The 13,232-nt window shown below is 40.2% G+C and overlaps 1 protein-coding gene across 5 annotated transcripts in view; it reads right to left on the bottom strand.

Annotated features, from left to right (window-relative positions):
* KLF12 (Kruppel like factor 12) overlaps positions 1-13,232 on the bottom strand; it is a 578,056-nt gene that overhangs the window by 421,762 nt on the left and 143,062 nt on the right. The window lies entirely within an intron of this gene.

Genomic DNA, 13,232 nt, shown 5'->3' with positions numbered 1-13,232 from the left:
CGGGGGGAGACGCATGCCTCGCTTAGGAAGCCCGGCAGAAGGGGCGCCTGTCCTCGTTAGTTATTCGGGAAAGCAGGCGAACTTGCAGGAGCGGAAGGAAGCTGGAGCTGCAGACCCCTGCCGAGGCCCCGAGGGCTGTGGGGGTCGCGGTGTAGGGGAGTCCAGCCCCCGGCCCTGTGCCCCAGTAGGGAGGTACGAGAAGCGGGCGGCCGGGAGCTGAGTCCTGGCCGCCCTCCCTGGCGGCCCCTCCCGCCCCGCCCCCGCGCCCGGGGGAGCGGATCCGCGGGATTCTGGGGCGGGAGAGAGGAGGCAGCGGCGGGGCGCCCGTTCCCGCCGCGGCTCGGAGGGCGCGGGGTCAGCGCCGCGCCGGAGGGTCGGCGGGGGCGGGGAGGAGACCGGGCGGAAGCGGACGGGCGGGGGTTGGGGAGGGGGGGCTGGCCGGGCGCGGAGGTCCGCGGTGGAGATGCCAGCGCCACTTTTCTTGCAAACCTAGGTGAGCGCGCTGGGGCTCCCGGGCCCGCGGACACCCCTGCGCGGTGCCCCTGAGCCCGCCCGGCGCGGGAAACCGCCCCGGCAGTGGGAAGGCTGCGAAGGGGAAGTTTATGTTAGGAGAGCAAGATTTGCTGTAATGTGGCATGAAGTGGGGTGGGAAGAGAAACAAGGGAGAGGCCGAGAAACAGGAAATGAGAGCAAAGGAACGACTTCTAGCCAGGAAAAGCCGTGTTCTACATTTTGTGTGGCATTTTCCAAACATTTCTAAAGGCCGAGTGTGCGTTATTAATGAAAACAAAGGCAGTGTACCGCCTGGTGCGGTCTCTACCACCTGCCACAATCTGTACGTGAGGAATGATGTGAAAGGTGGTCCAGCCTGGACGATGAGTCCACAGCCCACTTCTAATCCTCCCAGGATGAGTCAGTGGGCCTGCATCTTAGACATAAAACAATATTGAGAGGAGGGCTCTGCGCTGTTCTCGGGGTTCCGAAGAAGAACAAATGGGATAAGTGTGACAGCGTCTGAAAATTGTAGACCACTCCTTAAGCAAAGTCATCTTAGAAGACGAAAGCTGTGAGAGCAGGAAGGCGAGGGATGCCCACATCTTAAGACGTGAGTGCGGCAGGAATCAGGAACCCCGAAGGAAAATGGGACCTGGAGGCGGAGGGGCCGTTGCAGGGTGGGGTCTCTATTTGGGGAAGCGGCTCCGGACCCCACCCCCTGGTCTGATCACGGTAAACAGCCCCTTAACACTGCACTACGTCTGGATGAAACATGAAAAGACACGTTTGAAAAATGGTAAAATATCAACAAATGCACAGTGTTTAAACGAAAAACTTGCCTCTACTAGAAGCACTGTGAAGTTTCCCTCTGGGTGGGGCAGGGAGTGAAGGAAGTGAGTTTAACCGTGAGAGTGAAGGATGCTATAAGAAATTATGTCATCGTGGCAGTTCTTGTACTAACAGCTCTTTCTCAGAGCTGAGTGGCGGGCTGACCATAAATATGCTCTGTAGCAAGTGCTTTTCTGCACGTGGAAAAGCATTCCAAGCTGCACTCCCTTCCTTTGGCAACAGCCACAGGCATGTTAATAGAATGACAAAAGATAGAAAAAGTACAAGACTCCATTCCAGAGAGAGAAGGAAATTAGGGGAAGGTCAAGGTTAATATCCAGAATCTGGGTAATGCGGTTAAAAGAAGGGAATACATCATATATTAGGGGAAAAAATACTTGCAGATTTTTTTTAATTGTTGACAGATAAAGAATAGAAATGTTCGAGTAAGGCAACTCCCCAGATCTAGAGGAAAGGGAGAAAGAAGAAAGATACAGGCTTAAAAGGCAGAATCACTTCGTTGTATAAGCTGGGGATGGGTGGGGAAGAGCAAATCCAAAAAATAAAGAAGGTGGTTATCATTGGGAGTTAGGATACTGGAGTTAATTATGTGTGTGTCTGTACATACATTTGTGTACAGGCATACATTTCCGATTCAGTTCATATAATCCATTCCCTGTATAGAACTTAGCGTTAAAGTGTGAACAGAAGGGGAAAAGGTAGAAAAATAGTACACGTAGCCTAGCAAGAATATGTGCATATATTTACATTTTGTCCCTTACCCTCTACTTCCATGTGTGTTCAGGGATATGAAAAGTCAGAAAATGTAAACATGGCAAAATTATTTCACCAGGAATGTGTGTAATTCTGACCGTATGATTTTTGAAATTACAGAATCATAAAATTTCAGTGTTGAAAGTATCTTTCAAATCCCATCCTTTATGGTACTTCAATTCTGGTTTTTTTGTTTGTTCGGTTTTTTTTTTAAAGGATTTTATTTATTTATTTGACAGAGAGAGACACAGCAAGAGACGGAACACAAGCAGGGGGGGAGTGGGAGAGGGAGAAGCAGGCTTCCCGCTGAGCAGGGAGCCCGATGCGGGGCTCGATCCCAGGACTCTGGGATCATGACCTGACCGAAGGCAGATGCTTAACGACTGAGCTACCCAGGCGCCCCTCAATTCTGTTTAAAACCCAGATGATTTTGGTCAAAGATGACTTATTTTCTTAAATTCATATACTTCTTTTACTTAGTCTTCATTATTGCAAATACCAAAAGATGAATGGATTAACAAGGCGGCTAGAGGTTGGTGTTCTGAGTTTCTTAAACTTGATATTCTTTTACCTAACATCTTGTCCCAGAAAAGAGAAGAACATACACAACCACCCCCAATGCAAATAGTGTGTCTCATTCAATGTAAATGATAAGGCAGAACTTAAAACTAGAGATTTTAAGTTGTTAATGTAAAAATAAATGTTACCTGCCTGCAAACTTTTTGTCAGATCTTCTCACTTTTACTTCACCAGTGGTAATATTCTGAAAAATTAGTGTCAATGATAGAAAAATCTTTTACAGTATTAAGAGTATTATCTGTACCACACCCTGATTTCTCTAAGGTAAAGACTCTCTTCAGTATCTGTGTATATTTAAAGTTCTTAAGCCTTTGGATTAGTGATGCCAAAGATTGCATGGATGATTTAACACTAATATAATTTCAGGCGGGGATGGGGGAAAATTGAGTCCATTTTCAGAAGTAAAAGCTGTGTTGAAAGATTAGACTTGACTCAAAGTGAAAATAAAAGTGATTTCCAAAGCTTTAAATAAATCTTAAACTATAGTCTTGATTTTTCCGAGGGTCAGAAGTGAATGTGTATGTTAGGTTTCGATGCCCATTTTTTTCACGTGTCGTATTTTGGCAATAATATTCAGCAAAGGGAATTTTCCTATTTGAGTTTGAGAAAGGCATGTAAAAAGCCTTACTAGGAATGCAAACAGCTGGTGATATTATGTGATTACATGGTAAACAACATGTTTTGATTTGAGTGAGGAGCTGTCTGGAAATTAGAGGAAAATGACATTTTATAACTTTGTTTTGTTGCAATCAATACAGTTTTTGGTCCTTCTAGCTTAAATATCTTTATTGCACCCTCAGACGTATCTCTTCCAAGCTCCTGCATAGTCATTTCTAGTCAAGTCTCCTGCAGCGTCTCTACTACGACATCCCTCCCCATCCTGCAGCTCTGAACCTCTGGCCTCTTTCCCTCAGATCCATTCCACCCACCTCCAGCAAAGCCTTAATTATAGCATACCTACATTTAAAAACCCAAAGTGACACAAATTAGTGTCAATACAATAACCATGACATTTAAGGGCCCCACTTAGATTTTCATATATTTCAGACTTCTAACCCAGGTGGACACCTTGCCATGCCCCATCCATCCTAGCTGCCTTTAGTAGATGGTTCACTGCGCCCTCTGCCCCATTATCTCTGTGGAATCTTCCCAAAATGATTCCATGCCGCCCCACACACAGACTATACATATCCCATCCCCTCACCACAAAATTATCTTTCCCTTCTTGGGCTTCTTTTAATGTAATGGAAAGAGTGCCTTTCTGATTCTCCATTTTTTCCACCCATCTAAACGATATTTACCGTACTTTGAAGGATAAACATTTATTGGGTCCTTTCTTGGGCCAGTATGAGATACACAGCATGAGATACATTGGCTCAAGTAGGCATCCAGCAAGTGCCAATTCCCTCACTTATTCTTAAGGTACTTACATCTTTCTGCTTTCATTAAATATTGTTGGCTCCCCTAGACAGGTAACCCATTTGAGAACTGAAGCTGCACCTTAACCGTTTTTTTTTTAGCCTTCCTTTTACCCCTCACACTATTTTGTACATAGTAGGTGATTAGTGAAATTCTTGTTGAGCCAATTAAAATAATATACAAAATTCGAGTGACATATGTTAAAACACAATATAGTTGAAAACCTGAGTTTCCATTTGGGTGCATGTATTGAAAACAACAAGCAAAACTGAAATGTGTTGATAAACACCTTTTGAACATGGATTCTGGCAACTTTCTTTTAAATTAGAAGTTTTTACATACAGAAATGTATCAGATTTGGAGCATATTTACCTAACTTCGTTGTCCCTATCATATTTAATCATTTAAAAATTATCCAATCAATTATACTACTTTTCATTCTTTAAGTAGAATTGGATTAAATAAAAATTTAATTTTTCATAACCAGAGGGAAATTCATAGCAAATTTGTTTTTAAAAATGGCACTTTGCAAGTTTTTAGATTGCAAATGTTGGAGATCTAATGTAATAAACAGATAATTTGCATTTTTAAATATAACAAATTGTGGCATTATCAGATTTGAACTATAGCTATCCTTGCCTTTTTTATTTTTATAATTAGAAACTGTGCCCCCATGGAAATAATTTAATTCAGCTAAAGTATACATAGTTTACAGAATACCACTTTAATTTCATGCTATATATAAGACACTAGCCTCGGTACTATAAGCAGATGAAGATGAGCTTAGATAAAAGTAATGAATAACTATAATGTAAAATACAATTACAATACTCTGGATAAAGTTATATCTGTTAGGAAACATTAAGAAGACTGTGGAGAGGGGCGCCTGGGTGGCTCAGTCGTTAAGCGTCTGCCTTCAACTCAGGTCATGATCCCAGGGTCCTGGGATCGAGCCCCGCATCGCGTTCCCTCCTCTGCGGGAAGCCTGCTTCTCCCTCTCCCACTCCCCCTGCTTGTGTTCCCTCTCTTGCTGTGTCTCTCTCTGTCAAATAAAAAATCTTAAAAAAAAAAAAAAAAAAAAGACTGGAGAAAGACTTTGTGGAGGTTAAAAGTTTCTTCAAAAGATATTTTTATTTTTTAATATGAACTATGTCATGTGTGTAAAGTAATATATAACATATATGTGTTAAGGCATGTTCCTGTGGCCTCTTCCTAACTTAAGTAATTGAATATTTCCAATACTTGAAGCTGCCCTGTGGTCATCCCAGTCACATCCCTCACCTATCCTCACAGGAGTAACTACCATCTTTTCTGACTTGGGGTTCATTACTTTATTGCAATTTTTTATAATTTTTTTTTATTTTGCTATAAAGTCGTCATAATCATTATTTTCCCTAGAAGCGAATTGCCATTATTTATTTAACTTATCCCCACCACATGAGAATTTTCTCCAAATTTTTGCAATTGTACTTAGATTACAGTGACTATCTTGGCTTCTTTCTTTTAAAAAAATTTGTTTAGATAGTCTCCTCTAAGTTGTTACCAAAACAAAGATTATGAATTTGTTTTTACTGTTCTAGGAACATACTGCCAGATTATTTTTCAAAATTATTCTACCAACTTAACCATGACCACATCATATATGAGAGTACCATTTTCCCTGTGTTCTGGCTAACTGGGTGGTGTTCTGCTTAGTTGGGTACTTTGAAATAATAAATTAATTAATTAATTAATTTTAAAAAAACGTTAAATTAGCAAACAGAAATGGCTTGACTTTGAATTCTTGGGTAAGTAGGAACCGAACTCTAGGACTGGGTGACATGGGTGGGTAGAAAGCTTGGGCTGGGTGAAACCGCTCTTGCCACAGCTTGCCTGGGAAGACGAGGGTCTGCCTACTCTAGGAGACGAACGTGGCAACAGCTGCAAAAGACATTACAAATTCAGACTAAAATTCAACAACCTGTTATTTTGGGAAAGGGGTGCAAGGGAAAGCAAATAGGAAATGCTTTCTCATTTCAAGCCTCGGTAAGAAGAGAAAAGAAGGGTCTGAAGAGGAAATTCAGGAGTACTGGCGGGTTTACAGTTCTGATAAACGTGGAAGTCATGTAAATTGATCATTCATTCTATCAAATTGGAAGATAAAATAGCTGATAGAAAAGAATAGAGAGAAAAAAGTTAAAACTTAGACACTTGGGAATAAAAGAACATGAAAGGAAAATATCGGGGAAGCGGGAAGGAAGGGAGGGGAGATCACCACTGATTTAGTATTGCTTTACTTTCCTTTGCAAGCAACAGAAAACCTGACTAATGGCTCCTGAAGATACATATTTTTTATCCCAACCCCTCCTTCAACAAAACAAGAAGCCCAAAGGGAGGCAGCTTCGACTGGAGACTGTGTGCAGCTGCTCTTTGGTGCCACAAGCCCCCAAGCTCATTTTGTTTTCCTGCTCCCCTTCTTAACGTAACTTCTTTTTCCCGCACCAGTAGGAAGAAGGAGAAAAGCTAAAGGTGAAGGTCAAGTTTTAGAAAGTTTTCTGGAAGCCTTCCCCGTTGCCACCTGCTTCTATTTCATTGGCCAGAATTGGGTCACAGGGCTTCATGGAAACCAATCACAGGAAAGTAGACAAGGAGAAGGGGATCTCAGATGCAATTTGGGGCAGTCAACTGACAGTGTCTGACTTTTTGCTCTGTAATTGCGCAGAATGTTTTAGTCGTAACGTGCAAACCGGTATGTTGCTGAGGCTCCCTTTGGACTTGCTGGCAGACAGCTAAAAAAAGAGACACATGCTATTAGGCTTAAGAGTTACTGACACCATCATTGTAAAAACATCAATTCATAAAGTACCAAAAAAAATTTTTTTTGACGATGTTTCCTTACATGTACTTTTTCCCACAATGTGGTTTTAAAAAGTCATTGAAGTGCACAAACCATAATGTAGTTGATTTTAGATGAATCCATGTGCGATTGACCTAAGGCAAAATGTGAATCCCAGCTTCGCTTCACCCAGTTGCATGGTCTGGTTATGGCTCATCTTCCTACTGCATCGATTTACGTCGAGAAATGAACATTAATTTTTAAAAGTTGAATAAACAAAGTTGAATACCAACTGCATTTGTATTCCACACTCAAATATTACTGAGTCAGCAGTGTGAGAGCTTGCACCTGTGAATGGAAAGTCCTAAACTGATTTTGGGTCTCCTCACTTGACTGAGTGACCCTTGACAGCTCGCCTCATTTTTCTTGGTTTCGGTTTTCCTCCCTGTACAACTGGGGCGTACTGTCTTTACAAGGATGTGAAGAACTAACGAGGTCGTACATACCTTCCCCTATAAGGCTGTAAGCTCTATTAGATTTGGCAAGAATTGTGTCCGAACACTTCTAAGATGTCCCACCAGGGCCTCAGTCAGTGCCCAAAACACAAGTCCTCAAAACTTTTTGAAGGAAAAATGAAAGCAACTTCCAAATTGCCTAGCACATACCCACACATAGTGGGTGCCCTGTAATTATTTATTTTCTTTTTATATTAGCTTTGTTGTTAGCTTCTTGAATACAAATAACTTATTCTTTATTTATTGTTAAAATACACCTACAAGAATAGTAGAGCTGTTTGTAAAGAAAAAATCATCTAAAGGAATGTGTAAGATTTCTATACATAATTCGAATAAGATGTTTGAAAGCAGTTAACTCAATTAGCAAAGATTAGTAGTTTCCTGGATTTGGGATACATCTGCCCTAACTGACCTACTTTTCAAGTTAGAATACATATAAAGTTCAAATAATTTAAACTATATCTATGACTTAAAACAATTTTATTCTTAAAAAAAATAGACCCTTAATAAAGAACTTTCCTTTCCTTCCTTCCCTTCTTCCTCCCTTCCTCCTCCTCCTCTTTTTTTCCCATTTTAAGACAGGGACAGATTGTGGATAATTTATCCACTAAGACTTAGGTCTCCCAGTTCTGTATTTTTATCCAGTTTACAAATTAGCATTTTGAACCTTTTATACAAAATTCAAATACTAATTCCATTCTTAATTTCAAATAAAAGTGGCCATGGCAAATGAAGGAACAGAACAAAAACCTTCCTCAAGACAACACTAAACATCACTACCCCTTTTCAAAGTGACATTTATTAATCCTTTACTATGTGCCAGACACTGGTCAAAGCATTTTGCATACAGTTTATTTATTCTTCACAAGAATTCTATGAACTTCTGTTGTTTTTACTGCCTCAGGGTGGGCCTTGTCAAACTATTTTAAGTTGCAAGCCCCACAAGCACTCCTGATCCCCTTCCCTTTTATCTTTCTCTGTACACCACTTATCATCATTGAATGTACTATACATTTTGCTTTATTGTCGTTGCTTACTTCTAGCTATCCCTCCGCAGACTACCTCCATGACATTGGGAGTTCCAAAGTGCAGACGATTTTTCTCTAGTGTTCGCTGCTGCAACCTTGTTATGTAGTAGGCACTCAATAAATACTTGAAAAGGAACACGATTCCCATAGCACAGATGAGGACTCTGAGGCACCTGGTGCTTTCATATCATTTTATCTTTTTTTTTTTTTTTTAAGATTTATTTATCTACTTGAGAGAGAGAGAGGAGAGAACACACATGCACGAACAGGGGGTGGGAAGGCAGAGGGAGAGAAACTGAAGCAGACTCCCCACTGAGCTCAGAGCCTGAGGCAAGGCTCCACCTCAGGACCCTGAGATCATAACCCGAGCAAATATCAAGAGTCAGTGGGTTAACTGACTGAGCCACCCAGGTGTCCCATCATTTTATCTTCAAAACAACAATTACAAGGATTTTGTACCATCTGTCATCAATTGTTATGATATAAATCATGTCTATGTAGCTCATTAGCATGAAAGGGCTTGATAACCTCCACAGACCCAGCAGCTAAAAATGGGTCTCAGGAACTCAACTGGTTGTTGTAAAATCATGAGAGGAGAGAGAGCTTCTTTGAAAATGAGAATGAAACCAAGGCAAAGAACATTGAATACAGGGCCATTGGCTATTGCTACTATATCTACACATTTGTGTATTACTTGTATTTAAATAAACCACTGACTGATTGTTTAACTAAAATACAGTGTCACACCTTCATATTTCCTTCACACCAAACACTGAATATTTGTTGTACATAAGGAATTCTTTAGTCTCAGGAACTAAGCAGTGTAACATGGGGGAATAAATGTATGGCTGAACACTGTCTATATTTTAACTACTGAGAGAGAAAAATTAGATGGAATCATAATATTTTCATCCTCACATTATGCCATGTACTTTTATGCCTAAGTATTAAGATGATAGGTGCTATAGAAAGGGTAAATAAATACAACAGAGGAAGTCTATTTAGTTATTTTAGAGCTGTTGTATTGAAATACTGCCGTGTTTACAATTTCCAACTCCACAAATCCTCATCAATTATTAAATATTTTCCTCATTGAATTAAGCAGGGCGACTGTATTTTCTCAGGAGAAAACATCAGGTGAAACATAAGGCTTACTTTTAACATATAAAAATGTTCCTATATGAATGAAATTCTATAGCTTTATTACACTACCCATCCCACCCCCACCCTAAGCAGAAAGTATATGTTCTATTTATTACATAAAAGGACAAAGAATTTAAATCCCATTCTTTATTTCTTTGAAACTGGAAGCAGTTCTTTTCTATTGCAATGACAAAATAAAATATTTCATAGAACTTAACCACGGTTTTCCAGGCATTGTGCTTGGTACTATCCTGGCTGACTCCAGAAAGGTTACAGTGAAGATAAGCATAGGCAAAAGTCAGGGAGAGGAAGTGACTGTCACATCTTACAGTGCAAAATGCTATGTGGTCCTTCACCATCAAACATTTGATTGCTTTTCAGTGGGATGGCTATATTAACATCTCATTTATTCATTTATCAAATTACTCATTAAAAAGTTCGGTTGAGTAGTGTTCTATAATGATACAATTTGCTATTAGCATGCTTCTTTGTTTCATTATGAGTTATGCTCATTGTTTATATGGCTTTTTGCCTGCTAGAACTGTTATCCACATGCATGAGTTCACTGGGCAGCCACCTAGACAAGAAACATATGGCTGGGTCTGCTGCGAAAATCTAGACCCACACCACACGTAATTCTATCCTTTTTCATGCACGTGTATTGACTTGTGTCCTTTGTGCACATCGACATTTGGGACCTGTATTTCTTACTAATGAAAATATTTATATAATCTAACCCCCCAAATACTTATAAATACCACTTTTATTTACTAACATGTAATCAAGCTGCAAAGAAATATTATGCCACTTTATCTAGAAGCATCAAAGTTAGAAAGGAGATAGGCAGTCTTCTATGGATTTGGCAATAAACCCTAGACTTCAGGTTTTTAGCTCCTATTTCTGAACCTGGTCTTGGATCAGTTTCCAAGGTTCACAGCAGACATATTCAAGAACATTTTAAAGCTATATTCAAAATGTATTTCTTATTCTTAGCATCACGAAGTCTAAGAATTATCTTCTTACAACAAGCAAGCAAACGTAATTTTTTCAAATTTCAAATCTAAAGGGAGGTTTTAATTTTAACTCAAACATGTTTGTTTGTTATATATATAAAAAAAAGCTCTAATTATCTTGGAATTTTGTCAAGGTAGCATTCTTTGAAAATTGTTAGGGCCAGATCTTAGAGTGAACATAAAGCAGGTACTTAAAGGACATTAATAGCTAGCAAAGCACATCTAACTTAAAGGGGGGAAAGGTTTAAATGGTCAGAGACCTTTGAATAAAAAAAGCACATTAAACGAACATCTTAACCATAGAGTTATAAATATGTCAGAAACAGGCTTTCCTGCTGCTCCAGGAGTGGAATGATTTTGCCATGTTGTTGACCTTTACTAAAGTCATTTAACCCTTTAGTAACCTTTATTTTCCCATCAGGAACAATACCTGCTTGGAAAGGAAATGGGAGACACAAATCTAAAATAATGTTATTTTGTTACTATTATTATCCTCAACAGAAAAGCCGTTCCTTTCTGCAATAATGCAGCACAAGTTTGATAAACCTCTGATGTAGACTGTCGTCAAAATCCTGGGGAGAAAACAGATGAAGAAAATCGGTGAGGGGCAGTGGGTTCGCTTCGTACTTTTAAGAACCAAATCTATCTGTATCATATGTTTTCTTTTAAAAACATTCTTAATTTAATTCCTTTTCCCACACCGTTAATAAGAGCCAACACTGCTGCTTTACAATTTCATAGGACTTTTAATTTAGAGAAGTGCTCCCTATCAGTTACTGCTTTCTCTTGTTACAGCACACGTGTAAAAAATCAATGTGCTAAGTGCTTGATGTGTTTTATCTCATTTAATCCTCACAATAGCCAGTGAGGTAGGTGATATCTTCTCTGTTTTACAAAGAAGAAAACTGAGATCCGTGGACATTAACCTGTTTCCAAGGTGACCCAGCTAGAAGGAAATGAAGCTGAGATTTGCTCCTACGTTAATGGACTTCAGGTAAGTACTCTTAATCACTGCGTATTCTGTACCCACAACTGGTGAAGGAAACCTCTTAGCGGACATTTAGATACTGAAGTGTGGAAGACTTGCCAGGATCTCCTAGCCTGTGCATGTTAGCACATTGTTCTTCCCATGGGACTGAATTGTCATGAAGGCTTCTTATACCCCCATTATGGTTCATGAATGAGGAACTTCAGAAAAAAACTCGTGAGCTCTTTCCTAATTGTTTACTTAGAGAGTTAAGTTTTGCATCTAGTTCAGATGTTGTCCCTTGCAGATGGAATAAGGGTGACTCCAAGAGCTTCTCTTGGGTGCTGGTGAGCACCTTTGGTGGTGCCATAGTTGTGGCAGTGATTTTCCAAACTGGACTCCATGGAACAGTGTTCTGGAGGATTCTAATACGTGGTTCTACACTAAGAGTTCTGTGCTCTCAAACATTTGGAAAAAACTTGGTTATACAATGTTAAACATCTTTCCTTGAAGAGGATGTGGTAGCAGCTGTTAACCTGTTCATCGACTCTAGAAGAGACAGCCAACATAGTATACAATGGTTCCCCAAAATATTTAATCAAACACATTTTTTCAAATATATTTTTTAATAATCTGGGAATATTTTCCCAAGAAATAGGAGTCCCCAAATGTTCATTTGGAATATTAGCACTTCCCAGTAATCTTAGGACATTTCCTGACGCATTGAGTCTTTTATACCCGTCTCACCTCAAACTTCCAAACCTCATCTTCCACCCTCACTGTCTGGTGATAGCCTTGCTTCCCATTTCCCTGAGAGAATAGAAGCCCTCAAGAGTGGATGTTCCACATATATGCTTTCACACCCCAGTTACCCATCTCTTTACAGCTCCACCTTCACTTGTGATTCCATGAATAAGCCATCAATTCTCCCCTCTAAGGCCAGCTCCTCTCCCAGCATTACATCCCTATCTTCTCCCCCATCATGGATATTGCTCCAGTAACTGGTTCCTCACTTCGGCATTGCCAGGTTTTCCTCCTCCCCTGAATCATGACCTTCAGTACACACCATCCTATCATTTACCAAGTCTTAGAAAAAAAGTTTAAAAATCATTCTCCTGACCACCTAGTCTCCTCCAGCTCCTGCCCCATATCTATTCTCATGATAACAAAAGTCGGCCGAGAAGTGCCCATTTTTTTCTGTACTTCATTTCTCTTCTCCCATACTCTTGAAACCAATTTAGATTTCCATCCCCACCACTCTACTAAAACTACACTTGCGAGGGTCAACAAAAATTAAATCTAGGGTTTAAACCTGGTGGCAAGGGATGCCTGGGTGGCTCAGTCAGTTAAACGTCTGCCTTTGACTCAGGTCATGATCCCAGGGTCCTGGGATGGAGTCCCTCATCGGGCCCCTTGCTCAGCCAGGGAGCCTGCTTCTCCCTCTGCCTGCCACTCCCCACTGCTTGTGCTCTCTCTCTCTGACAAATAAATAAATAAAATCTTTTTAAAAATAAAAATAAAAAATAAACCTAGTGGCAAATGCTCAGTCTTCAACTTGACCTATCAATAGAACTCGGCACAGATAGGTCAAGAAGATGAAGTTTAACACTAACATTAACTGACAGGTAAAGAGAGAGTTTAACACCCTGTCCTCCT

This window comes from Phoca vitulina, unplaced genomic scaffold, assembly GCF_004348235.1.
Source record: "Phoca vitulina isolate PV1807 unplaced genomic scaffold, GSC_HSeal_1.0 scaffold5, whole genome shotgun sequence".
NCBI lineage: Eukaryota > Metazoa > Chordata > Mammalia > Carnivora > Phocidae > Phoca > Phoca vitulina.
The sequence above is the reverse complement of the archived record's forward strand: the minus strand, read 5'-3'. Positions and strand labels throughout refer to the sequence as shown.